The sequence below is a fragment of the Aquarana catesbeiana genome, unplaced genomic scaffold (assembly GCF_042186555.1).
Source record: "Aquarana catesbeiana isolate 2022-GZ unplaced genomic scaffold, ASM4218655v1 unanchor46, whole genome shotgun sequence".
In the NCBI taxonomy this organism is placed as follows: Eukaryota; Metazoa; Chordata; class Amphibia; order Anura; family Ranidae; genus Aquarana; species Aquarana catesbeiana.
Window position 1 is genome coordinate 112,081 of NW_027362702.1, and position 19,894 is coordinate 131,974.

A 19,894-nucleotide genomic window follows, 5' to 3' on the forward strand; every position below is an offset into this window, starting at 1 on the left:
ATCGACTGGCTTCTCTTCCATTCCCTCTACAAACGGGGAAATGTTTCGAGCTTATCTTTCTAGTGGTCAATTCGTATGGCAGCAAGTTGACCTTGCGCTGGGGCGTGGTTCTTATCAGCGCCACGTGTGACACGAATTGGATAGAGATAGTGGCACAGGCCCCGGACAGCCTTGCGTTGGTGGTATAGTGGTGAGCATAGCTGCCTTCCAAGCAGTTGACCCGGGTTCGATTCCCGGCCAACGCACTCCTATCCCTTTTTGGCCTTGCAAAGCGGCCCTAAGCAAAGACCCAAGTCATCCAGGTCCTTGAAGAAAGCTCCTAAGATATCCTGGCTTAGCGACAACTGTGGAGACTTTCTTCGGCATTCGAAAAGTCTCTGGCCTTATGCTTTAACTCGCTCAGGAGGTCCAGCATTATCCAGGGCCAAGGTTCAGCCATTTTGACTACTGATTCCCAAAGAGAATCAACTCTGTCACACACAACATTGCTAAGTATCTGGCAACAACGCTAACACCCTTAGCTGGCATCATATTGCACCATTTGCTATTCGGTGACGAAGGCATCGAATAGCAAATGACCCGCTTTGGACTGTGTCTTGCAAGGCAAGGAAAGGGGTGCATTTGGGCAAGGAGGCCTACAGGAAACCTACCCACACACACCGCTATCTGCTTTTTGGCTCACACCACCCACTGGAACCCAAGCTGGGGCTTCTTAGGACTCTGCAATATCGGGCTGACGCGGTAACAACAAAAAGAGTCTACAGACCCTCTCAGGTGTGCTTTGAAAGCTTGTGGCTAGCCAGACTGGGTCTTGGCTAAACATCCACAAGGTCACGAAAACAAACTGGGGAGAAGCAGAACATTTGGAGAAATATAGTCACCCCCGTAAGCCACTGGAGTGTCAGAAAAACTCCGGAGGATCTTTAACAACAATTGCATCGCTGTGTACTTCAAGTCCAGCAATACACTGGGACGGAAGCTTGTACATCGGCACTATCTGCACTGCCCATTTTGAACATCGCTCTAGCTAGCCAAGCGATTTGACAACAATTGTCACCTTTAGCCACGCCGATCTAGGCACCAATAGCTATGCAGGCTTCCTGCCACCAACAATGGGATCATCTAACTTGAACAGGGCGGTTCTACAATTTTCACACCTCCCCCTGTTCTTGGACAATCAACATCGACACATTCACATGGTGATTGTCTTAAGGTGTGACTAGAAGTGCTGCAGTTATCTTCCTGAGCCAAAGAAGTGGCTCGATCAACTATGTAAACCTCTTCAACAAACGGCTAGTACATTTGCAAGGGTCTCCAGTGAACGCTTGTTTGTCTGCTCAGTTGCCGGTCACCTGAAGAGAGCCAAAGGACACGCTTTGTTTTAGCCTTCGGGCCCCACTGAGGTAATGGAGAAAACATGAGCGTCCCTGGGTGGGCTCGAACCACCAACCTTTCGGTTAACAGCCGAACGCGCTAACCGATTGCGCCACAGAGACTGCACGCCGAGGGCCGGCGCACCGGCCGAGGGAGACATGAATAATAAAAACAAAGTTCCTTAAAAGGCTTCCCAATTGCACATTTCTAGAGTGCCTTCTAGAGTGCCTTCTAGTTAAAGGGGGAGAGAGGCAGGGTAAAAGAGGGCATCCTTCGAGCCGGAATCGAACCAGCGACCTAAGGATTACTACGTTGACGCTACAGTCCTCCGCTCTACCAGCTGAGCTATCGAAGGGCCCGCCGGTGGGTCGTAGCCCGTGACTCCTTGCATTCAAAGCCAGCGCTTTGCCCTTTGCGTTAGTCCTTCTGCCTTGAGGGATTGGTCTATGCCGCCTCTGCCTGAAAGGTCAAATGCCTTGGCAGCTGTGATGTGGGAAAGCTCGGCTTCACGTTTTGCACAGCGAGAAAACACAATCGAAGCACCTACCGCGTTTTGTTGGGAGCCCAAAAACCACAGCAGCAACGGTGATGTACCTCCCTGACAGCAAGTAAGCGCAGGAGTGTTTGGAAGCGCATTGCGTCTATCAAAACAAATTGGGCCGAAAGTTAGCAAAAAGTGTTTGGCGTCAGTTGGTAGCAAGAGGCCACACGGGAGGCAGCGTCTTAGCCCGGCTAGCTCAGTCGGTAGAGCATGAGACTCTTAATCTCAGGGTCGTGGGTTCGAGCCCCACGTTGGGCGTATGGCATCGCAACGTTTTGGCCCAGTCAGTGGCATTCATGCGCACTGCACGGCCCCACCTTTACCATATCGACTGGCTTCTCTTCCATTCCCTCTACAAACGGGGAAATGTTTCGAGCTTATCTTTCTAGTGGTCAATTCGTATGGCAGCAAGTTGACCTTGCGCTGGGGCGTGGTTCTTATCAGCGCCACGTGTGACACGAATTGGATAGAGATAGTGGCACAGACCCCGGACAGCCTTGCGTTGGTGGTATAGTGGTGAGCATAGCTGCCTTCCAAGCAGTTGACCCGGGTTCGATTCCCGGCCAACGCACTCCTATCCCTTTTTGGCCTTGCAAAGCGGCCCTAAGCAAAGACCCAAGTCATCCAGGTCCTTGAAGAAAGCTCCTAAGATATCCTGGCTTAGCGACAACTGTGGAGACTTTCTTCGGCATTCGAAAAGTCTCTGGCCTTATGCTTTAACTCGCTCAGGAGGTCCAGCATTATCCAGGGCCAAGGTTCAGCCATTTTGACTACTGATTCCCAAAGAGAATCAACTCTGTCACACACAACATTGCTAAGTATCTGGCAACAACGCTAACACCCTTAGCTGGCATCATATTGCACCATTTGCTATTCGGTGACGAAGGCATCGAATAGCAAATGACCCGCTTTGGACTGTGTCTTGCAAGGCAAGGAAAGGGGTGCATTTGGGCAAGGAGGCCTACAGGAAACCTACCCACACACACCGCTATCTGCTTTTTGGCTCACACCACCCACTGGAACCCAAGCTGGGGCTTCTTAGGACTCTGCAATATCGGGCTGACGCGGTAACAACAAAAAGAGTCTACAGACCCTCTCAGGTGTGCTTTGAAAGCTTGTGGCTAGCCAGACTGGGTCTTGGCTAAACATCCACAAGGTCACGAAAACAAACTGGGGAGAAGCAGAACATTTGGAGAAATATAGTCACCCCCGTAAGCCACTGGAGTGTCAGAAAAACTCCGGAGGATCTTTAACAACAATTGCATCGCTGTGTACTTCAAGTCCAGCAATACACTGGGACGGAAGCTTGTACATCGGCACTATCTGCACTGCCCATTTTGAACATCGCTCTAGCTAGCCAAGCGATTTGACAACAATTGTCACCTTTAGCCACGCCGATCTAGGCACCAATAGCTATGCAGGCTTCCTGCCACCAACAATGGGATCATCTAACTTGAACAGGGCGGTTCTACAATTTTCACACCTCCCCCTGTTCTTGGACAATCAACATCGACACATTCACATGGTGATTGTCTTAAGGTGTGACTAGAAGTGCTGCAGTTATCTTCCTGAGCCAAAGAAGTGGCTCGATCAACTATGTAAACCTCTTCAACAAACGGCTAGTACATTTGCAAGGGTCTCCAGTGAACGCTTGTTTGTCTGCTCAGTTGCCGGTCACCTGAAGAGAGCCAAAGGACACGCTTTGTTTTAGCCTTCGGGCCCCACTGAGGTAATGGAGAAAACATGAGCGTCCCTGGGTGGGCTCGAACCACCAACCTTTCGGTTAACAGCCGAACGCGCTAACCGATTGCGCCACAGAGACTGCACGCCGAGGGCCGGCGCACCGGCCGAGGGAGACATGAATAATAAAAACAAAGTTCCTTAAAAGGCTTCCCAATTGCACATTTCTAGAGTGCCTTCTAGAGTGCCTTCTAGTTAAAGGGGGAGAGAGGCAGGGTAAAAGAGGGCATCCTTCGAGCCGGAATCGAACCAGCGACCTAAGGATTACTACGTTGACGCTATAGTCCTCCGCTCTACCAGCTGAGCTATCGAAGGGGCCGCCGGTGGGTCGTAGCCCGTGACTCCTTGCATTCAAAGCCAGCGCTTTGCCCTTTGCGTTAGTCCTTCTGCCTTGAGGGATTGGTCTATGCCGCCTCTGCCTGAAAGGTCAAATGCCTTGGCAGCTGTGATGTGGGAAAGCTCGGCTTCACGTTTTGCACAGCGAGAAAACACAATCGAAGCACCTACCGCGTTTTGTTGGGAGCCCAAAAACCACAGCAGCAACGGTGATGTACCTCCCTGACAGCAAGTAAGCGCAGGAGTGTTTGGAAGCGCATTGCGTCTATCAAAACAAATTGGGCCGAAAGTTAGCAAAAAGTGTTTGGCGTCAGTTGGTAGCAAGAGGCCACACGGGAGGCAGCGTCTTAGCCCGGCTAGCTCAGTCGGTAGAGCATGAGACTCTTAATCTCAGGGTCGTGGGTTCGAGCCCCACGTTGGGCGTATGGCATCGCAACGTTTTGGCCCAGTCAGTGGCATTCATGCGCACTGCACGGCCCCACCTTTACCATATCGACTGGCTTCTCTTCCATTCCCTCTACAAACGGGGAAATGTTTCGAGCTTATCTTTCTAGTGGTCAATTCGTATGGCAGCAAGTTGACCTTGCGCTGGGGCGTGGTTCTTATCAGCGCCACGTGTGACACGAATTGGATAGAGATAGTGGCACAGGCCCCGGACAGCCTTGCGTTGGTGGTATAGTGGTGAGCATAGCTGCCTTCCAAGCAGTTGACCCGGGTTCGATTCCCGGCCAACGCACTCCTATCCCTTTTTGGCCTTGCAAAGCGGCCCTAAGCAAAGACCCAAGTCATCCAGGTCCTTGAAGAAAGCTCCTAAGATATCCTGGCTTAGCGACAACTGTGGAGACTTTCTTCGGCATTCGAAAAGTCTCTGGCCTTATGCTTTAACTCGCTCAGGAGGTCCAGCATTATCCAGGGCCAAGGTTCAGCCATTTTGACTACTGATTCCCAAAGAGAATCAACTCTGTCACACACAACATTGCTAAGTATCTGGCAACAACGCTAACACCCTTAGCTGGCATCATATTGCACCATTTGCTATTCGGTGACGAAGGCATCGAATAGCAAATGACCCGCTTTGGACTGTGTCTTGCAAGGCAAGGAAAGGGGTGCATTTGGGCAAGGAGGCCTACAGGAAACCTACCCACACACACCGCTATCTGCTTTTTGGCTCACACCACCCACTGGAACCCAAGCTGGGGCTTCTTAGGACTCTGCAATATCGGGCTGACGCGGTAACAACAAAAAGAGTCTACAGACCCTCTCAGGTGTGCTTTGAAAGCTTGTGGCTAGCCAGACTGGGTCTTGGCTAAACATCCACAAGGTCACGAAAACAAACTGGGGAGAAGCAGAACATTTGGAGAAATATAGTCACCCCCGTAAGCCACTGGAGTGTCAGAAAAACTCCGGAGGATCTTTAACAACAATTGCATCGCTGTGTACTTCAAGTCCAGCAATACACTGGGACGGAAGCTTGTACATCGGCACTATCTGCACTGCCCATTTTGAACATCGCTCTAGCTAGCCAAGCGATTTGACAACAATTGTCACCTTTAGCCACGCCGATCTAGGCACCAATAGCTATGCAGGCTTCCTGCCACCAACAATGGGATCATCTAACTTGAACAGGGCGGTTCTACAATTTTCACACCTCCCCCTGTTCTTGGACAATCAACATCGACACATTCACATGGTGATTGTCTTAAGGTGTGACTAGAAGTGCTGCAGTTATCTTCCTGAGCCAAAGAAGTGGCTCGATCAACTATGTAAACCTCTTCAACAAACGGCTAGTACATTTGCAAGGGTCTCCAGTGAACGCTTGTTTGTCTGCTCAGTTGCCGGTCACCTGAAGAGAGCCAAAGGACACGCTTTGTTTTAGCCTTCGGGCCCCACTGAGGTAATGGAGAAAACATGAGCGTCCCTGGGTGGGCTCGAACCACCAACCTTTCGGTTAACAGCCGAACGCGCTAACCGATTGCGCCACAGAGACTGCACGCCGAGGGCCGGCGCACCGGCCGAGGGAGACATGAATAATAAAAACAAAGTTCCTTAAAAGGCTTCCCAATTGCACATTTCTAGAGTGCCTTCTAGAGTGCCTTCTAGTTAAAGGGGGAGAGAGGCAGGGTAAAAGAGGGCATCCTTCGAGCCGGAATCGAACCAGCGACCTAAGGATTACTACGTTGACGCTACAGTCCTCCGCTCTACCAGCTGAGCTATCGAAGGGGCCGCCGGTGGGTCGTAGCCCGTGACTCCTTGCATTCAAAGCCAGCGCTTTGCCCTTTGCGTTAGTCCTTCTGCCTTGAGGGATTGGTCTATGCCGCCTCTGCCTGAAAGGTCAAATGCCTTGGCAGCTGTGATGTGGGAAAGCTCGGCTTCACGTTTTGCACAGCGAGAAAACACAATCGAAGCACCTACCGCGTTTTGTTGGGAGCCCAAAAACCACAGCAGCAACGGTGATGTACCTCCCTGACAGCAAGTAAGCGCAGGAGTGTTTGGAAGCGCATTGCGTCTATCAAAACAAATTGGGCCGAAAGTTAGCAAAAAGTGTTTGGCGTCAGTTGGTAGCAAGAGGCCACACGGGAGGCAGCGTCTTAGCCCGGCTAGCTCAGTCGGTAGAGCATGAGACTCTTAATCTCAGGGTCGTGGGTTCGAGCCCCACGTTGGGCGTATGGCATCGCAACGTTTTGGCCCAGTCAGTGGCATTCATGCGCACTGCACGGCCCCACCTTTACCATATCGACTGGCTTCTCTTCCATTCCCTCTACAAACGGGGAAATGTTTCGAGCTTATCTTTCTAGTGGTCAATTCGTATGGCAGCAAGTTGACCTTGCGCTGGGGCGTGGTTCTTATCAGCGCCACGTGTGACACGAATTGGATAGAGATAGTGGCACAGGCCCCGGACAGCCTTGCGTTGGTGGTATAGTGGTGAGCATAGCTGCCTTCCAAGCAGTTGACCCGGGTTCGATTCCCGGCCAACGCACTCCTATCCCTTTTTGGCCTTGCAAAGCGGCCCTAAGCAAAGACCCAAGTCATCCAGGTCCTTGAAGAAAGCTCCTAAGATATCCTGGCTTAGCGACAACTGTGGAGACTTTCTTCGGCATTCGAAAAGTCTCTGGCCTTATGCTTTAACTCGCTCAGGAGGTCCAGCATTATCCAGGGCCAAGGTTCAGCCATTTTGACTACTGATTCCCAAAGAGAATCAACTCTGTCACACACAACATTGCTAAGTATCTGGCAACAACGCTAACACCCTTAGCTGGCATCATATTGCACCATTTGCTATTCGGTGACGAAGGCATCGAATAGCAAATGACCCGCTTTGGACTGTGTCTTGCAAGGCAAGGAAAGGGGTGCATTTGGGCAAGGAGGCCTACAGGAAACCTACCCACACACACCGCTATCTGCTTTTTGGCTCACACCACCCACTGGAACCCAAGCTGGGGCTTCTTAGGACTCTGCAATATCGGGCTGACGCGGTAACAACAAAAAGAGTCTACAGACCCTCTCAGGTGTGCTTTGAAAGCTTGTGGCTAGCCAGACTGGGTCTTGGCTAAACATCCACAAGGTCACGAAAACAAACTGGGGAGAAGCAGAACATTTGGAGAAATATAGTCACCCCCGTAAGCCACTGGAGTGTCAGAAAAACTCCGGAGGATCTTTAACAACAATTGCATCGCTGTGTACTTCAAGTCCAGCAATACACTGGGACGGAAGCTTGTACATCGGCACTATCTGCACTGCCCATTTTGAACATCGCTCTAGCTAGCCAAGCGATTTGACAACAATTGTCACCTTTAGCCACGCCGATCTAGGCACCAATAGCTATGCAGGCTTCCTGCCACCAACAATGGGATCATCTAACTTGAACAGGGCGGTTCTACAATTTTCACACCTCCCCCTGTTCTTGGACAATCAACATCGACACATTCACATGGTGATTGTCTTAAGGTGTGACTAGAAGTGCTGCAGTTATCTTCCTGAGCCAAAGAAGTGGCTCGATCAACTATGTAAACCTCTTCAACAAACGGCTAGTACATTTGCAAGGGTCTCCAGTGAACGCTTGTTTGTCTGCTCAGTTGCCGGTCACCTGAAGAGAGCCAAAGGACACGCTTTGTTTTAGCCTTCGGGCCCCACTGAGGTAATGGAGAAAACATGAGCGTCCCTGGGTGGGCTCGAACCACCAACCTTTCGGTTAACAGCCGAACGCGCTAACCGATTGCGCCACAGAGACTGCACGCCGAGGGCCGGCGCACCGGCCGAGGGAGACATGAATAATAAAAACAAAGTTCCTTAAAAGGCTTCCCAATTGCACATTTCTAGAGTGCCTTCTAGAGTGCCTTCTAGTTAAAGGGGGAGAGAGGCAGGGTAAAAGAGGGCATCCTTCGAGCCGGAATCGAACCAGCGACCTAAGGATTACTACGTTGACGCTACAGTCCTCCGCTCTACCAGCTGAGCTATCGAAGGGCCCGCCGGTGGGTCGTAGCCCGTGACTCCTTGCATTCAAAGCCAGCGCTTTGCCCTTTGCGTTAGTCCTTCTGCCTTGAGGGATTGGTCTATGCCGCCTCTGCCTGAAAGGTCAAATGCCTTGGCAGCTGTGATGTGGGAAAGCTCGGCTTCACGTTTTGCACAGCGAGAAAACACAATCGAAGCACCTACCGCGTTTTGTTGGGAGCCCAAAAACCACAGCAGCAACGGTGATGTACCTCCCTGACAGCAAGTAAGCGCAGGAGTGTTTGGAAGCGCATTGCGTCTATCAAAACAAATTGGGCCGAAAGTTAGCAAAAAGTGTTTGGCGTCAGTTGGTAGCAAGAGGCCACACGGGAGGCAGCGTCTTAGCCCGGCTAGCTCAGTCGGTAGAGCATGAGACTCTTAATCTCAGGGTCGTGGGTTCGAGCCCCACGTTGGGCGTATGGCATCGCAACGTTTTGGCCCAGTCAGTGGCATTCATGCGCACTGCACGGCCCCACCTTTACCATATCGACTGGCTTCTCTTCCATTCCCTCTACAAACGGGGAAATGTTTCGAGCTTATCTTTCTAGTGGTCAATTCGTATGGCAGCAAGTTGACCTTGCGCTGGGGCGTGGTTCTTATCAGCGCCACGTGTGACACGAATTGGATAGAGATAGTGGCACAGGCCCCAGACAGCCTTGCGTTGGTGGTATAGTGGTGAGCATAGCTGCCTTCCAAGCAGTTGACCCGGGTTCGATTCCCGGCCAACGCACTCCTATCCCTTTTTGGCCTTGCAAAGCGGCCCTAAGCAAAGACCCAAGTCATCCAGGTCCTTGAAGAAAGCTCCTAAGATATCCTGGCTTAGCGACAACTGTGGAGACTTTCTTCGGCATTCGAAAAGTCTCTGGCCTTATGCTTTAACTCGCTCAGGAGGTCCAGCATTATCCAGGGCCAAGGTTCAGCCATTTTGACTACTGATTCCCAAAGAGAATCAACTCTGTCACACACAACATTGCTAAGTATCTGGCAACAACGCTAACACCCTTAGCTGGCATCATATTGCACCATTTGCTATTCGGTGACGAAGGCATCGAATAGCAAATGACCCGCTTTGGACTGTGTCTTGCAAGGCAAGGAAAGGGGTGCATTTGGGCAAGGAGGCCTACAGGAAACCTACCCACACACACCGCTATCTGCTTTTTGGCTCACACCACCCACTGGAACCCAAGCTGGGGCTTCTTAGGACTCTGCAATATCGGGCTGACGCGGTAACAACAAAAAGAGTCTACAGACCCTCTCAGGTGTGCTTTGAAAGCTTGTGGCTAGCCAGACTGGGTCTTGGCTAAACATCCACAAGGTCACGAAAACAAACTGGGGAGAAGCAGAACATTTGGAGAAATATAGTCACCCCCGTAAGCCACTGGAGTGTCAGAAAAACTCCGGAGGATCTTTAACAACAATTGCATCGCTGTGTACTTCAAGTCCAGCAATACACTGGGACGGAAGCTTGTACATCGGCACTATCTGCACTGCCCATTTTGAACATCGCTCTAGCTAGCCAAGCGATTTGACAACAATTGTCACCTTTAGCCACGCCGATCTAGGCACCAATAGCTATGCAGGCTTCCTGCCACCAACAATGGGATCATCTAACTTGAACAGGGCGGTTCTACAATTTTCACACCTCCCCCTGTTCTTGGACAATCAACATCGACACATTCACATGGTGATTGTCTTAAGGTGTGACTAGAAGTGCTGCAGTTATCTTCCTGAGCCAAAGAAGTGGCTCGATCAACTATGTAAACCTCTTCAACAAACGGCTAGTACATTTGCAAGGGTCTCCAGTGAACGCTTGTTTGTCTGCTCAGTTGCCGGTCACCTGAAGAGAGCCAAAGGACACGCTTTGTTTTAGCCTTCGGGCCCCACTGAGGTAATGGAGAAAACATGAGCGTCCCTGGGTGGGCTCGAACCACCAACCTTTCGGTTAACAGCCGAACGCGCTAACCGATTGCGCCACAGAGACTGCACGCCGAGGGCCGGCGCACCGGCCGAGGGAGACATGAATAATAAAAACAAAGTTCCTTAAAAGGCTTCCCAATTGCACATTTCTAGAGTGCCTTCTAGAGTGCCTTCTAGTTAAAGGGGGAGAGAGGCAGGGTAAAAGAGGGCATCCTTCGAGCCGGAATCGAACCAGCGACCTAAGGATTACTACGTTGACGCTACAGTCCTCCGCTCTACCAGCTGAGCTATCGAAGGGCCCGCCGGTGGGTCGTAGCCCGTGACTCCTTGCATTCAAAGCCAGCGCTTTGCCCTTTGCGTTAGTCCTTCTGCCTTGAGGGATTGGTCTATGCCGCCTCTGCCTGAAAGGTCAAATGCCTTGGCAGCTGTGATGTGGGAAAGCTCGGCTTCACGTTTTGCACAGCGAGAAAACACAATCGAAGCACCTACCGCGTTTTGTTGGGAGCCCAAAAACCACAGCAGCAACGGTGATGTACCTCCCTGACAGCAAGTAAGCGCAGGAGTGTTTGGAAGCGCATTGCGTCTATCAAAACAAATTGGGCCGAAAGTTAGCAAAAAGTGTTTGGCGTCAGTTGGTAGCAAGAGGCCACACGGGGGGCAGCGTCTTAGCCCGGCTAGCTCAGTCGGTAGAGCATGAGACTCTTAATCTCAGGGTCGTGGGTTCGAGCCCCACGTTGGGCGTATGGCATCGCAACGTTTTGGCCCAGTCAGTGGCATTCATGCGCACTGCACGGCCCCACCTTTACCATATCGACTGGCTTCTCTTCCATTCCCTCTACAAACGGGGAAATGTTTCGAGCTTATCTTTCTAGTGGTCAATTCGTATGGCAGCAAGTTGACCTTGCGCTGGGGCGTGGTTCTTATCAGCGCCACGTGTGACACGAATTGGATAGAGATAGTGGCACAGGCCCCGGACAGCCTTGCGTTGGTGGTATAGTGGTGAGCTTAGCTGCCTTCCAAGCAGTTGACCCGGGTTCGATTCCCGGCCAACGCACTCCTATCCCTTTTTGGCCTTGCAAAGCGGCCCTAAGCAAAGACCCAAGTCATCCAGGTCCTTGAAGAAAGCTCCTAAGATATCCTGGCTTAGCGACAACTGTGGAGACTTTCTTCGGCATTCGAAAAGTCTCTGGCCTTATGCTTTAACTCGCTCAGGAGGTCCAGCATTATCCAGGGCCAAGGTTCAGCCATTTTGACTACTGATTCCCAAAGAGAATCAACTCTGTCACACACAACATTGCTAAGTATCTGGCAACAACGCTAACACCCTTAGCTGGCATCATATTGCACCATTTGCTATTCGGTGACGAAGGCATCGAATAGCAAATGACCCGCTTTGGACTGTGTCTTGCAAGGCAAGGAAAGGGGTGCATTTGGGCAAGGAGGCCTACAGGAAACCTACCCACACACACCGCTATCTGCTTTTTGGCTCACACCACCCACTGGAACCCAAGCTGGGGCTTCTTAGGACTCTGCAATATCGGGCTGACGCGGTAACAACAAAAAGAGTCTACAGACCCTCTCAGGTGTGCTTTGAAAGCTTGTGGCTAGCCAGACTGGGTCTTGGCTAAACATCCACAAGGTCACGAAAACAAACTGGGGAGAAGCAGAACATTTGGAGAAATATAGTCACCCCCGTAAGCCACTGGAGTGTCAGAAAAACTCCGGAGGATCTTTAACAACAATTGCATCGCTGTGTACTTCAAGTCCAGCAATACACTGGGACGGAAGCTTGTACATCGGCACTATCTGCACTGCCCATTTTGAACATCGCTCTAGCTAGCCAAGCGATTTGACAACAATTGTCACCTTTAGCCACGCCGATCTAGGCACCAATAGCTATGCAGGCTTCCTGCCACCAACAATGGGATCATCTAACTTGAACAGGGCGGTTCTACAATTTTCACACCTCCCCCTGTTCTTGGACAATCAACATCGACACATTCACATGGTGATTGTCTTAAGGTGTGACTAGAAGTGCTGCAGTTATCTTCCTGAGCCAAAGAAGTGGCTCGATCAACTATGTAAACCTCTTCAACAAACGGCTAGTACATTTGCAAGGGTCTCCAGTGAACGCTTGTTTGTCTGCTCAGTTGCCGGTCACCTGAAGAGAGCCAAAGGACACACTTTGTTTTAGCCTTCGGGCCCCACTGAGGTAATGGAGAAAACATGAGCGTCCCTGGGTGGGCTCGAACCACCAACCTTTCGGTTAACAGCCGAACGCGCTAACCGATTGCGCCACAGAGACTGCACGCCGAGGGCCGGCGCACCGGCCGAGGGAGACATGAATAATAAAAACAAAGTTCCTTAAAAGGCTTCCCAATTGCACATTTCTAGAGTGCCTTCTAGAGTGCCTTCTAGTTAAAGGGGGAGAGAGGCAGGGTAAAAGAGGGCATCCTTCGAGCCGGAATCGAACCAGCGACCTAAGGATTACTACGTTGACGCTACAGTCCTCCGCTCTACCAGCTGAGCTATCAAGGGCCCGCCGGTGGGTCGTAGCCCGTGACTCCTTGCATTCAAAGCCAGCGCTTTGCCCTTTGCGTTAGTCCTTCTGCCTTGAGGGATTGGTCTATGCCGCCTCTGCCTGAAAGGTCAAATGCCTTGGCAGCTGTGATGTGGGAAAGCTCGGCTTCACGTTTTGCACAGCGAGAAAACACAATCGAAGCACCTACCGCGTTTTGTTGGGAGCCCAAAAACCACAGCAGCAACGGTGATGTACCTCCCTGACAGCAAGTAAGCGCAGGAGTGTTTGGAAGCGCATTGCGTCTATCAAAACAAATTGGGCCGAAAGTTAGCAAAAAGTGTTTGGCGTCAGTTGGTAGCAAGAGGCCACACGGGAGGCAGCGTCTTAGCCCGGCTAGCTCAGTCGGTAGAGCATGAGACTCTTAATCTCAGGGTCGTGGGTTCGAGCCCCACGTTGGGCGTATGGCATCGCAACGTTTTGGCCCAGTCAGTGGCATTCATGCGCACTGCACGGCCCCACCTTTACCATATCGACTGGCTTCTCTTCCATTCCCTCTACAAACGGGGAAATGTTTCGAGCTTATCTTTCTAGTGGTCAATTCGTATGGCAGCAAGTTGACCTTGCGCTGGGGCGTGGTTCTTATCAGCGCCACGTGTGACACGAATTGGATAGAGATAGTGGCACAGGCCCCGGACAGCCTTGCGTTGGTGGTATAGTGGTGAGCATAGCTGCCTTCCAAGCAGTTGACCCGGGTTCGATTCCCGGCCAACGCACTCCTATCCCTTTTTGGCCTTGCAAAGCGGCCCTAAGCAAAGACCCAAGTCATCCAGGTCCTTGAAGAAAGCTCCTAAGATATCCTGGCTTAGCGACAACTGTGGAGACTTTCTTCGGCATTCGAAAAGTCTCTGGCCTTATGCTTTAACTCGCTCAGGAGGTCCAGCATTATCCAGGGCCAAGGTTCAGCCATTTTGACTACTGATTCCCAAAGAGAATCAACTCTGTCACACACAACATTGCTAAGTATCTGGCAACAACGCTAACACCCTTAGCTGGCATCATATTGCACCATTTGCTATTCGGTGACGAAGGCATCGAATAGCAAATGACCCGCTTTGGACTGTGTCTTGCAAGGCAAGGAAAGGGGTGCATTTGGGCAAGGAGGCCTACAGGAAACCTACCCACACACACCGCTATCTGCTTTTTGGCTCACACCACCCACTGGAACCCAAGCTGGGGCTTCTTAGGACTCTGCAATATCGGGCTGACGCGGTAACAACAAAAAGAGTCTACAGACCCTCTCAGGTGTGCTTTGAAAGCTTGTGGCTAGCCAGACTGGGTCTTGGCTAAACATCCACAAGGTCACGAAAACAAACTGGGGAGAAGCAGAACATTTGGAGAAATATAGTCACCCCCGTAAGCCACTGGAGTGTCAGAAAAACTCCGGAGGATCTTTAACAACAATTGCATCGCTGTGTACTTCAAGTCCAGCAATACACTGGGACGGAAGCTTGTACATCGGCACTATCTGCACTGCCCATTTTGAACATCGCTCTAGCTAGCCAAGCGATTTGACAACAATTGTCACCTTTAGCCACGCCGATCTAGGCACCAATAGCTATGCAGGCTTCCTGCCACCAACAATGGGATCATCTAACTTGAACAGGGCGGTTCTACAATTTTCACACCTCCCCCTGTTCTTGGACAATCAACATCGACACATTCACATGGTGATTGTCTTAAGGTGTGACTAGAAGTGCTGCAGTTATCTTCCTGAGCCAAAGAAGTGGCTCGATCAACTATGTAAACCTCTTCAACAAACGGCTAGTACATTTGCAAGGGTCTCCAGTGAACGCTTGTTTGTCTGCTCAGTTGCCGGTCACCTGAAGAGAGCCAAAGGACACGCTTTGTTTTAGCCTTCGGGCCCCACTGAGGTAATGGAGAAAACATGAGCGTCCCTGGGTGGGCTCGAACCACCAACCTTTCGGTTAACAGCCGAACGCGCTAACCGATTGCGCCACAGAGACTGCACGCCGAGGGCCGGCGCACCGGCCGAGGGAGACATGAATAATAAAAACAAAGTTCCTTAAAAGGCTTCCCAATTGCACATTTCTAGAGTGCCTTCTAGAGTGCCTTCTAGTTAAAGGGGGAGAGAGGCAGGGTAAAAGAGGGCATCCTTCGAGCCGGAATCGAACCAGCGACCTAAGGATTACTACGTTGACGCTACAGTCCTCCGCTCTACCAGCTGAGCTATCGAAGGGCCCGCCGGTGGGTCGTAGCCCGTGACTCCTTGCATTCAAAGCCAGCGCTTTGCCCTTTGCGTTAGTCCTTCTGCCTTGAGGGATTGGTCTATGCCGCCTCTGCCTGAAAGGTCAAATGCCTTGGCAGCTGTGATGTGGGAAAGCTCGGCTTCACGTTTTGCACAGCGAGAAAACACAATCGAAGCACCTACCGCGTTTTGTTGGGAGCCCAAAAACCACAGCAGCAACGGTGATGTACCTCCCTGACAGCAAGTAAGCGCAGGAGTGTTTGGAAGCGCATTGCGTCTATCAAAACAAATTGGGCCGAAAGTTAGCAAAAAGTGTTTGGCGTCAGTTGGTAGCAAGAGGCCACACGGGAGGCAGCGTCTTAGCCCGGCTAGCTCAGTCGGTAGAGCATGAGACTCTTAATCTCAGGGTCGTGGGTTCGAGCCCCACGTTGGGCGTATGGCATCGCAACGTTTTGGCCCAGTCAGTGGCATTCATGCGCACTGCACGGCCCCACCTTTACCATATCGACTGGCTTCTCTTCCATTCCCTCTACAAACGGGGAAATGTTTCGAGCTTATCTTTCTAGTGGTCAATTCGTATGGCAGCAAGTTGACCTTGCGCTGGGGCGTGGTTCTTATCAGCGCCACGTGTGACACGAATTGGATAGAGATAGTGGCACAGACCCCGGACAGCCTTGCGTTGGTGGTATAGTGGTGAGCATAGCTGCCTTCCAAGCAGTTGACCCGGGTTCGATTCCCGGCCAACGCACTCCTATCCCTTTTTGGCCTTGCAAAGCGGCCCTAAGCAAAGACCCAAGTCATCCAGGTCCTTGAAGAAAGCTCCTAAGATATCCTGGCTTAGCGACAACTGTGGAGACTTTCTTCGGCATTCGAAAAGTCTCTGGCCTTATGCTTTAACTCGCTCAGGAGGTCCAGCATTATCCAGGGCCAAGGTTCAGCCATTTTGACTACTGATTCCCAAAGAGAATCAACTCTGTCACACACAACATTGCTAAGTATCTGGCAACAACGCTAACACCCTTAGCTGGCATCATATTGCACCATTTGCTATTCGGTGACGAAGGCATCGAATAGCAAATGACCCGCTTTGGACTGTGTCTTGCAAGGCAAGGAAAGGGGTGCATTTGGGCAAGGAGGCCTACAGGAAACCTACCCACACACACCGCTATCTGCTTTTTGGCTCACACCACCCACTGGAACCCAAGCTGGGGCTTCTTAGGACTCTGCAATATCGGGCTGACGCGGTAACAACAAAAAGAGTCTACAGACCCTCTCAGGTGTGCTTTGAAAGCTTGTGGCTAGCCAGACTGGGTCTTGGCTAAACATCCACAAGGTCACGAAAACAAACTGGGGAGAAGCAGAACATTTGGAGAAATATAGTCACCCCCGTAAGCCACTGGAGTGTCAGAAAAACTCCGGAGGATCTTTAACAACAATTGCATCGCTGTGTACTTCAAGTCCAGCAATACACTGGGACGGAAGCTTGTACATCGGCACTATCTGCACTGCCCATTTTGAACATCGCTCTAGCTAGCCAAGCGATTTGACAACAATTGTCACCTTTAGCCACGCCGATCTAGGCACCAATAGCTATGCAGGCTTCCTGCCACCAACAATGGGATCATCTAACTTGAACAGGGCGGTTCTACAATTTTCACACCTCCCCCTGTTCTTGGACAATCAACATCGACACATTCACATGGTGATTGTCTTAAGGTGTGACTAGAAGTGCTGCAGTTATCTTCCTGAGCCAAAGAAGTGGCTCGATCAACTATGTAAACCTCTTCAACAAACGGCTAGTACATTTGCAAGGGTCTCCAGTGAACGCTTGTTTGTCTGCTCAGTTGCCGGTCACCTGAAGAGAGCCAAAGGACACGCTTTGTTTTAGCCTTCGGGCCCCACTGAGGTAATGGAGAAAACATGAGCGTCCCTGGGTGGGCTCGAACCACCAACCTTTCGGTTAACAGCCGAACGCGCTAACCGATTGCGCCACAGAGACTGCACGCCGAGGGCCGGCGCACCGGCCGAGGGAGACATGAATAATAAAAACAAAGTTCCTTAAAAGGCTTCCCAATTGCACATTTCTAGAGTGCCTTCTAGAGTGCCTTCTAGTTAAAGGGGGAGAGAGGCAGGGTAAAAGAGGGCATCCTTCGAGCCGGAATCGAACCAGCGACCTAAGGATTACTACGTTGACGCTACAGTCCTCCGCTCTACCAGCTGAGCTATCGAAGGGCCCGCCGGTGGGTCGTAGCCCGTGACTCCTTGCATTCAAAGCCAGCGCTTTGCCCTTTGCGTTAGTCCTTCTGCCTTGAGGGATTGGTCTATGCCGCCTCTGCCTGAAAGGTCAAATGCCTTGGCAGCTGTGATGTGGGAAAGCTCGGCTTCACGTTTTGCACAGCGAGAAAACACAATCGAAGCACCTACCGCGTTTTGTTGGGAGCCCAAAAACCACAGCAGCAACGGTGATGTACCTCCCTGACAGCAAGTAAGCGCAGGAGTGTTTGGAAGCGCATTGCGTCTATCAAAACAAATTGGGCCGAAAGTTAGCAAAAAGTGTTTGGCGTCAGTTGGTAGCAAGAGGCCACACGGGAGGCAGCGTCTTAGCCCGGCTAGCTCAGTCGGTAGAGCATGAGACTCTTAATCTCAGGGTCGTGGGTTCGAGCCCCACGTTGGGCGTATGGCATCGCAACGTTTTGGCCCAGTCAGTGGCATTCATGCGCACTGCACGGCCCCACCTTTACCATATCGACTGGCTTCTCTTCCATTCCCTCTACAAACGGGGAAATGTTTCGAGCTTATCTTTCTAGTGGTCAATTCGTATGGCAGCAAGTTGACCTTGCGCTGGGGCGTGGTTCTTATCAGCGCCACGTGTGACACGAATTGGATAGAGATAGTGGCACAGACCCCGGACAGCCTTGCGTTGGTGGTATAGTGGTGAGCATAGCTGCCTTCCAAGCAGTTGACCCGGGTTCGATTCCCGGCCAACGCACTCCTATCCCTTTTTGGCCTTGCAAAGCGGCCCTAAGCAAAGACCCAAGTCATCCAGGTCCTTGAAGAAAGCTCCTAAGATATCCTGGCTTAGCGACAACTGTGGAGACTTTCTTCGGCATTCGAAAAGTCTCTGGCCTTATGCTTTAACTCGCTCAGGAGGTCCAGCATTATCCAGGGCCAAGGTTCAGCCATTTTGACTACTGATTCCCAAAGAGAATCAACTCTGTCACACACAACATTGCTAAGTATCTGGCAACAACGCTAACACCCTTAGCTGGCATCATATTGCACCATTTGCTATTCGGTGACGAAGGCATCGAATAGCAAATGACCCGCTTTGGACTGTGTCTTGCAAGGCAAGGAAAGGGGTGCATTTGGGCAAGGAGGCCTACAGGAAACCTACCCACACACACCGCTATCTGCTTTTTGGCTCACACCACCCACTGGAACCCAAGCTGGGGCTTCTTAGGACTCTGCAATATCGGGCTGACGCGGTAACAACAAAAAGAGTCTACAGACCCTCTCAGGTGTGCTTTGAAAGCTTGTGGCTAGCCAGACTGGGTCTTGGCTAAACATCCACAAGGTCACGAAAACAAACTGGGGAGAAGCAGAACATTTGGAGAAATATAGTCACCCCCGTAAGCCACTGGAGTGTCAGAAAAACTCCGGAGGATCTTTAACAACAATTGCATCGCTGTGTACTTCAAGTCCAGCAATACACTGGGACGGAAGCTTGTACATCGGCACTATCTGCACTGCCCATTTTGAACATCGCTCTAGCTAGCCAAGCGATTTGACAACAATTGTCACCTTTAGCCACGCCGATCTAGGCACCAATAGCTATGCAGGCTTCCTGCCACCAACAATGGGATCATCTAACTTGAACAGGGCGGTTCTACAATTTTCACACCTCCCCCTGTTCTTGGACAATCAACATCGACACATTCACATGGTGATTGTCTTAAGGTGTGACTAGAAGTGCTGCAGTTATCTTCCTGAGCCAAAGAAGTGGCTCGATCAACTATGTAAACCTCTTCAACAAACGGCTAGTACATTTGCAAGGGTCTCCAGTGAACGCTTGTTTGTCTGCTCAGTTGCCGGTCACCTGAAGAGAGCCAAAGGACACGCTTTGTTTTAGCCTTCGGGCCCCACTGAGGTAATGGAGAAAACATGAGCGTCCCTGGGTGGGCTCGAACCACCAACCTTTCGGTTAACAGCCGAACGCGCTAACCGATTGCGCCACAGAGACTGCACGCCGAGGGCCGGCGCACCGGCCGAGGGAGACATGAATAATAAAAACAAAGTTCCTTAAAAGGCTTCCCAATTGCACATTTCTAGAGTGCCTTCTAGAGTGCCTTCTAGTTAAAGGGGGAGAGAGGCAGGGTAAAAGAGGGCATCCTTCGAGCCGGAATCGAACCAGCGACCTAAGGATTACTACGTTGACGCTACAGTCCTCCGCTCTACCAGCTGAGCTATCTAAGGGCCCGCCGGTGGGTCGTAGCCCGTGACTCCTTGCATTCAAAGCCAGCGCTTTGCCCTTTGCGTTAGTCCTTCTGCCTTGAGGGATTGGTCTATGCCGCCTCTGCCTGAAAGGTCAAATGCCTTGGCAGCTGTGATGTGGGAAAGCTCGGCTTCACGTTTTGCACAGCGAGAAAACACAATCGAAGCACCTACCGCGTTTTGTTGGGAGCCCAAAAACCACAGCAGCAACGGTGATGTA

At 51.2% G+C, this 19,894-nt stretch overlaps 32 non-coding genes across 32 annotated transcripts; 16 read left to right on the plus strand and 16 right to left on the minus strand.

Annotated features, from left to right (window-relative positions):
• Window positions 1-173: 173 nt before the first annotated feature.
• TRNAG-UCC (transfer RNA glycine (anticodon UCC)) lies at window positions 174-245 on the plus strand. Its single transcript has one exon. It is a non-coding gene; the product is annotated as a tRNA-Gly (tRNA).
• A 1,177-nt stretch (window positions 246-1,422) lies between these two features.
• TRNAN-GUU (transfer RNA asparagine (anticodon GUU)) lies at window positions 1,423-1,496 on the minus strand. The gene has a single exon. It is a non-coding gene; the product is annotated as a tRNA-Asn (tRNA).
• Window positions 1,497-1,643: 147 nt separating this feature from the next.
• Window positions 1,644-1,729, minus strand: TRNAY-GUA (transfer RNA tyrosine (anticodon GUA)). The gene is given in 2 exon segments: window positions 1,644-1,679; window positions 1,693-1,729. It is a non-coding gene; the product is annotated as a tRNA-Tyr (tRNA).
• Window positions 1,730-2,100: 371 nt separating this feature from the next.
• On the plus strand, window positions 2,101-2,173 carry TRNAK-CUU (transfer RNA lysine (anticodon CUU)). Its single transcript has one exon. It is a non-coding gene; the product is annotated as a tRNA-Lys (tRNA).
• Window positions 2,174-2,414: 241 nt separating this feature from the next.
• Window positions 2,415-2,486, plus strand: TRNAG-UCC (transfer RNA glycine (anticodon UCC)). The gene has a single exon. It is a non-coding gene; the product is annotated as a tRNA-Gly (tRNA).
• Window positions 2,487-3,663: 1,177 nt separating this feature from the next.
• TRNAN-GUU (transfer RNA asparagine (anticodon GUU)) lies at window positions 3,664-3,737 on the minus strand. The gene has a single exon. It is a non-coding gene; the product is annotated as a tRNA-Asn (tRNA).
• A 147-nt stretch (window positions 3,738-3,884) lies between these two features.
• On the minus strand, window positions 3,885-3,970 carry TRNAY-AUA (transfer RNA tyrosine (anticodon AUA)). Its single transcript is given in 2 exon segments — window positions 3,885-3,920; window positions 3,934-3,970. It is a non-coding gene; the product is annotated as a tRNA-Tyr (tRNA).
• Window positions 3,971-4,341: 371 nt separating this feature from the next.
• Window positions 4,342-4,414, plus strand: TRNAK-CUU (transfer RNA lysine (anticodon CUU)). The gene has a single exon. It is a non-coding gene; the product is annotated as a tRNA-Lys (tRNA).
• A 241-nt stretch (window positions 4,415-4,655) lies between these two features.
• TRNAG-UCC (transfer RNA glycine (anticodon UCC)) lies at window positions 4,656-4,727 on the plus strand. The gene has a single exon. It is a non-coding gene; the product is annotated as a tRNA-Gly (tRNA).
• Window positions 4,728-5,904: 1,177 nt separating this feature from the next.
• TRNAN-GUU (transfer RNA asparagine (anticodon GUU)) lies at window positions 5,905-5,978 on the minus strand. The gene has a single exon. It is a non-coding gene; the product is annotated as a tRNA-Asn (tRNA).
• Window positions 5,979-6,125: 147 nt separating this feature from the next.
• TRNAY-GUA (transfer RNA tyrosine (anticodon GUA)) lies at window positions 6,126-6,211 on the minus strand. The gene is given in 2 exon segments: window positions 6,126-6,161; window positions 6,175-6,211. It is a non-coding gene; the product is annotated as a tRNA-Tyr (tRNA).
• A 371-nt stretch (window positions 6,212-6,582) lies between these two features.
• TRNAK-CUU (transfer RNA lysine (anticodon CUU)) lies at window positions 6,583-6,655 on the plus strand. Its single transcript has one exon. It is a non-coding gene; the product is annotated as a tRNA-Lys (tRNA).
• Window positions 6,656-6,896: 241 nt separating this feature from the next.
• TRNAG-UCC (transfer RNA glycine (anticodon UCC)) lies at window positions 6,897-6,968 on the plus strand. The gene has a single exon. It is a non-coding gene; the product is annotated as a tRNA-Gly (tRNA).
• Window positions 6,969-8,145: 1,177 nt separating this feature from the next.
• Window positions 8,146-8,219, minus strand: TRNAN-GUU (transfer RNA asparagine (anticodon GUU)). Its single transcript has one exon. It is a non-coding gene; the product is annotated as a tRNA-Asn (tRNA).
• Window positions 8,220-8,366: 147 nt separating this feature from the next.
• Window positions 8,367-8,452, minus strand: TRNAY-GUA (transfer RNA tyrosine (anticodon GUA)). The gene is given in 2 exon segments: window positions 8,367-8,402; window positions 8,416-8,452. It is a non-coding gene; the product is annotated as a tRNA-Tyr (tRNA).
• A 371-nt stretch (window positions 8,453-8,823) lies between these two features.
• TRNAK-CUU (transfer RNA lysine (anticodon CUU)) lies at window positions 8,824-8,896 on the plus strand. The gene has a single exon. It is a non-coding gene; the product is annotated as a tRNA-Lys (tRNA).
• Window positions 8,897-9,137: 241 nt separating this feature from the next.
• TRNAG-UCC (transfer RNA glycine (anticodon UCC)) lies at window positions 9,138-9,209 on the plus strand. The gene has a single exon. It is a non-coding gene; the product is annotated as a tRNA-Gly (tRNA).
• Window positions 9,210-10,386: 1,177 nt separating this feature from the next.
• On the minus strand, window positions 10,387-10,460 carry TRNAN-GUU (transfer RNA asparagine (anticodon GUU)). The gene has a single exon. It is a non-coding gene; the product is annotated as a tRNA-Asn (tRNA).
• Window positions 10,461-10,607: 147 nt separating this feature from the next.
• TRNAY-GUA (transfer RNA tyrosine (anticodon GUA)) lies at window positions 10,608-10,693 on the minus strand. Its single transcript is given in 2 exon segments — window positions 10,608-10,643; window positions 10,657-10,693. It is a non-coding gene; the product is annotated as a tRNA-Tyr (tRNA).
• A 371-nt stretch (window positions 10,694-11,064) lies between these two features.
• On the plus strand, window positions 11,065-11,137 carry TRNAK-CUU (transfer RNA lysine (anticodon CUU)). Its single transcript has one exon. It is a non-coding gene; the product is annotated as a tRNA-Lys (tRNA).
• Window positions 11,138-12,627: 1,490 nt separating this feature from the next.
• Window positions 12,628-12,701, minus strand: TRNAN-GUU (transfer RNA asparagine (anticodon GUU)). Its single transcript has one exon. It is a non-coding gene; the product is annotated as a tRNA-Asn (tRNA).
• Window positions 12,702-13,304: 603 nt separating this feature from the next.
• Window positions 13,305-13,377, plus strand: TRNAK-CUU (transfer RNA lysine (anticodon CUU)). The gene has a single exon. It is a non-coding gene; the product is annotated as a tRNA-Lys (tRNA).
• Window positions 13,378-13,618: 241 nt separating this feature from the next.
• Window positions 13,619-13,690, plus strand: TRNAG-UCC (transfer RNA glycine (anticodon UCC)). The gene has a single exon. It is a non-coding gene; the product is annotated as a tRNA-Gly (tRNA).
• Window positions 13,691-14,867: 1,177 nt separating this feature from the next.
• Window positions 14,868-14,941, minus strand: TRNAN-GUU (transfer RNA asparagine (anticodon GUU)). The gene has a single exon. It is a non-coding gene; the product is annotated as a tRNA-Asn (tRNA).
• A 147-nt stretch (window positions 14,942-15,088) lies between these two features.
• On the minus strand, window positions 15,089-15,174 carry TRNAY-GUA (transfer RNA tyrosine (anticodon GUA)). Its single transcript is given in 2 exon segments — window positions 15,089-15,124; window positions 15,138-15,174. It is a non-coding gene; the product is annotated as a tRNA-Tyr (tRNA).
• A 371-nt stretch (window positions 15,175-15,545) lies between these two features.
• Window positions 15,546-15,618, plus strand: TRNAK-CUU (transfer RNA lysine (anticodon CUU)). The gene has a single exon. It is a non-coding gene; the product is annotated as a tRNA-Lys (tRNA).
• A 241-nt stretch (window positions 15,619-15,859) lies between these two features.
• TRNAG-UCC (transfer RNA glycine (anticodon UCC)) lies at window positions 15,860-15,931 on the plus strand. The gene has a single exon. It is a non-coding gene; the product is annotated as a tRNA-Gly (tRNA).
• A 1,177-nt stretch (window positions 15,932-17,108) lies between these two features.
• On the minus strand, window positions 17,109-17,182 carry TRNAN-GUU (transfer RNA asparagine (anticodon GUU)). Its single transcript has one exon. It is a non-coding gene; the product is annotated as a tRNA-Asn (tRNA).
• Window positions 17,183-17,329: 147 nt separating this feature from the next.
• Window positions 17,330-17,415, minus strand: TRNAY-GUA (transfer RNA tyrosine (anticodon GUA)). Its single transcript is given in 2 exon segments — window positions 17,330-17,365; window positions 17,379-17,415. It is a non-coding gene; the product is annotated as a tRNA-Tyr (tRNA).
• A 371-nt stretch (window positions 17,416-17,786) lies between these two features.
• On the plus strand, window positions 17,787-17,859 carry TRNAK-CUU (transfer RNA lysine (anticodon CUU)). Its single transcript has one exon. It is a non-coding gene; the product is annotated as a tRNA-Lys (tRNA).
• A 241-nt stretch (window positions 17,860-18,100) lies between these two features.
• Window positions 18,101-18,172, plus strand: TRNAG-UCC (transfer RNA glycine (anticodon UCC)). Its single transcript has one exon. It is a non-coding gene; the product is annotated as a tRNA-Gly (tRNA).
• A 1,177-nt stretch (window positions 18,173-19,349) lies between these two features.
• Window positions 19,350-19,423, minus strand: TRNAN-GUU (transfer RNA asparagine (anticodon GUU)). The gene has a single exon. It is a non-coding gene; the product is annotated as a tRNA-Asn (tRNA).
• Window positions 19,424-19,894: the final 471 nt, after the last annotated feature.